The 4,209-nt window shown below is 43.8% G+C and overlaps 1 pseudogene; it reads right to left on the reverse strand.

Moving 5' to 3' along the window:
- Positions 1-401, reverse strand: LOC116812627 (interferon-induced transmembrane protein 3-like; annotated as a pseudogene).
- Between the last annotated feature and the right edge of the window lie 3,808 nt (positions 402-4,209).

Here is a 4,209-nt window from a genome sequence, read left to right on the forward strand (position 1 = left end):
CTATCGATAGACTTGGAAGATCAACACTGGGATGATGATAAACAGAATGATCATGAGGATGTACAGAACCAGGGCCCAGATGTTCAGGCACTTGGCAGAGGGGGCATAGGCCTGGGCCCTGATCAGGTCACCAACCATCTTCCTGTCCCTAGACTTCATGGAGTAGGCGAATGCTATGAAGCCCAAGCAGCAGGAGTTCATGAAGAGGTTGTTAAACAGGGACCAGATGACATGGTCGGGCACAGAGGTCTTGCTGCAGATGTGGGTCATGGTGGACGTTGAGGGAGGAGGGTTGCAGGGCACCCCCAGCACAGTCACCTGTTACTCTTCCTTGAGCATCATATAGTTGCAGGGTGGCCGGTGTTTGAGGGAATGAAGAAGGTTTGGACCATGTGGTTCATGGTGTCCAGCGAAGACCAGCTGTCAGGAGCTCTTTTAAAAATGTGAATGAGGCATGACGGCTCACGCCTCTAATCCCAGCACTTTGGGAGGCCGAGGTCAGGAGATCAAAACCATCTTGGCTAACATGGCGAAACCCCTTCTCTACTAAGAAAAAAAAAAAAAAAAATTAGCCAGGCATGGTGGTGGGCGCCTGTAATCCCACCTACTCTGGAGGCTGAGGCAGGAGAATCACTTGAACCCAGGAAGCGAAGGTTGCAGTGAGCCGAGATTGCACCACTGCACTCCAGCTGGGATGACAGAGTGAGACTCTGTCTCAAAAAAAAAAAAAAATTGTGAATGAGGTCAGGTCCTGCCCTTGTGTTAAAGGCTTCCAGTGGCTTCCCACTGAACTCAGGAAAACTCCAACTGCTTCTCTGGGCCTACAAGCCAGCACCTCCTGGACCTGCCTACTGCCAATTGACTCCATCAGCCCATAGCACATGCTTCCACCTGCCTGGGCTTCTTCAGCCTTTAAAGACATTCACACCTCAGGGCCTTTGCACGCACCCCTTCCTCTGCCTGCAATACCTAGCCCTTACCTGGCTGATTTATTTTTTTAATTCTTCCATTTAAATGTCTCTACCTCAGGGAGGCCTTCCCTCAAATCAATCAAATCACCCTCGTAACCTATTCTTTTTCTTCTTAGCTTAACACCATGTAAAATTATCATTATCGTTATTATTATTATTATTATTATTATGCCTCCTTACACCTCCACTTTTCTCCTTGATCCCCAAGAGCCAGGAAGTCAGCGATAGGCATTGCTCTCCATGTATCTTCAATGCATATCACTTTTGGACCATGCAACAATGTTTGCTAAATTAATCGAGAAGCACCCTCAGAGGTAGATACTATTATTATTGTTATTATTATCATTATTATTATTATTTTGAGATGGATTCTCGCTGTCACCCAGGCTGGAGTGCAGTGGCATGATCTTGGCTCAGTGCAACCTCCACCTCCCAAGTTCAAGCGATCCTCCTGCTTCAGCCTCCCAAGTAGCTGTGATTACAGGCACGTGCCACCACACCTGGCTAATTTTTTATATTTTTGGTAGAGACAGGATTTTACCATGTTGACCAGGCTGGTCTCAAACTCCTGACCTCAAGTGATCTGCCTGCCTCAGCCTCCCAAAGTGCTGGGATTACAGGCATGAGCCACCGTGCCCAGCTGTAGATACTATTATCCCCACTTTATAAATGAAGAAACTGAGGCATGAGGATGTTTAATAACTTGTTAGAAGTTATACAACTGGACCTGGGATGGGCATGTGACTATCTCAGATTGCTACCATTGAATGAAACCAAAAACAAAATGATAAACTCCCATGACCTTGAAAAAATGTTAAAATCAAATTGGACTCTGTGGAAAATGAAGTTACCTTGTGGACAGTTTAAATTATTTACATGAAGGAAGTATCTCCAAATACATCAGAGATTAACACATCAGCTTGCACATTTATTCCGGCCACACGGGTTAACATTAACATATTCTGTGACTTCAGATGCAATGTTTCCTACTATTTCTGATTTCTTAAAAGGTTTCGAACTATTGAGCACTTGGACTGTTCTCTTCAAACTGTATGGGCAGGTGGGCATTCCGTCCAGTCATTTCTGCCCTCACCTAAGGGAACAAGCCGAATATGGTTTTATTGCACAAGAGTAAGAGCCAATGCCGCCACAAACCCAGTGACCTTCTAGCTACTTTCTAAATCTTTAAATAACTTAGAAACAGCCCTCACCCAAGGGAAGGGTGGAATTTAAATTAAAGAGAAGGGGCTGATTTTGTGCTTACATTGCTGAAGTCCCTTCAAAATCAAGTGTCCCTGGTTTCTCCAGACAGGAAGTAGACAGCTTTTTTGTAACAAGGAAAACACCACGGGTCTTATCTCTGTGTTGCTTTCACAGCTTAGATAAACCTGTGTGTCCTACAGAGGAAATGCAACAGGGTTCCAGCAAGAACCTGTATGCTGCGGGAGAAGCTTCCTCCAGAGAACTGAAGTCTTCCGTTTCCTTCCAGCGGGAACCACAGCTGCTCTGTAGGAAAATACAGGAATTTGATTCACACAGAACAAAAACCAACAACCCTGAGGGGTAAGGGGATTTTCCTGAAATATATGAGTTTCCCTGGTTTCACATGATACTGTGTATGGTTTATACTTCATGTACCACAGAAGGCTGAAAATGATCATTTCCTGGCCCCTCCGGTGGTGGTTTTCCAGCCAGGAAAGCATTCTGACTAACCAGTCAATGCTATTTTTTTTTTTTTTTTTTTTTTTTTTTTTTTTTTTTTTACTTTTTGAGTCTTCATGGTACTGAAAGAAAGCCGACTGGTCCTTGCAGGGGTTGGGGGAGAGGGTGGGGCTTCAGAGAAGCAACCTCGAGTTGGTCTTGTTATCAATCATCTCCGCCTATTGTGAGAGTTTGAACAGGCAAAACCTACCCACACACACTGGCGTGATATGCATTTTCAGTGTGTTACTTAAAGCATAAATGAGACGTCATCTGCTTTTCCATCAGATTAGGTTTGGTTTTTAAATATAAATATTCAGACCAAACTGAGATTTTGAGAACTTTGTAACATACAAACTTGATTGTGAAAATATAGACAAGAAAGATTAAACTATTTTTAGTGTTTTTAAGTACAAAACTCTGTTTTCACTGGTTCGCTTACTCTTTCATATGTTCAAATGTATATACATGAGCACCAGTGTGTGTAGTGAGGGAGTGGAGCTTTCAAATCTTGAGATCTCTACACAACATTTATTTGCTGTTACACTTAAACGAGGTTGAAGTTCAGCAAAGGCAGGCAAAGCAGGTCTTCAGTTTGCTTTGGTTTCATAGACACATCGATCATTTCTTCTCTTTTGTGTGGTCGTTGTCAAAATTGTACATGGAGGCACCAGCAGGGCCCATTCAGCCCTTCAGGAAGGGCCCCTTGACATGCAGAAACTCTTAGTATACTAGATGCAATCAACTGTCTGTAGAAATGATAGACTCTGGGTGATAGTCACTGAATGCATGGCTTAGAGAAATTTAAGAACCCCAGGCCCAGTGGGTGGTGAGCATACATTTCTAGGAAGGCAATATCATGTGACCAAATGGGTCCCTGGGCTGGTCACAGTGAATGAAAAGAACCAATCTCAAGAAAGACTCTTCCAAATTGAAATGATAAACATGGGGACTTTTAGAAAGATAATTTGATCCAGAAATTGTCACTCTCTCCCTAATACTGTTGGGGAGAAGAGAGGGAGGAGGATGGCCTGACCATAGCTAAAATTATTATGCGCCCTGAGATGGACCTCCCTGCAATGGAGATGGATACAGGAGGCTCTTATGGACAGACACCAGCAGCCACCAGTGTTACACGTATTCTTGACCATTTGGCTGGTATATTTTGCACTAAATATGCATGAACTGGACTTATGCTTCACATGTCAGTTTCTTGTGATTTTGATTAAGCAACAGGCAGTCCTAAGCTAAACACCTCCAGGTGCCCTAACAAATCATTTCTTGCCCTGAGAAGCCAGGACCAGACTAGAGACTCACTTTGGTAGTGCCCCTGGGAGACCAGTCTGACCAGCCAGGTGGCCCCCTGGATGACCTCTCTGGCTTCTCTCTAATTCAAACAAACAAACACACTGAAATGAAACCTCGTGACATCGCAGGAACCCATGAGGAATCCCTGTGAACGATCACTTCTTCACAATACTCATATCAGAGTTGCAACTAGAACATCTGATGTTTTTTAACATGATTCATTACTATT

The sequence above is a fragment of the Hylobates moloch genome, unplaced genomic scaffold (assembly GCF_009828535.3).
Source record: "Hylobates moloch isolate HMO894 unplaced genomic scaffold, HMol_V3 SCAFFOLD_9, whole genome shotgun sequence".
Classification (NCBI taxonomy): domain Eukaryota; kingdom Metazoa; phylum Chordata; class Mammalia; order Primates; family Hylobatidae; genus Hylobates; species Hylobates moloch.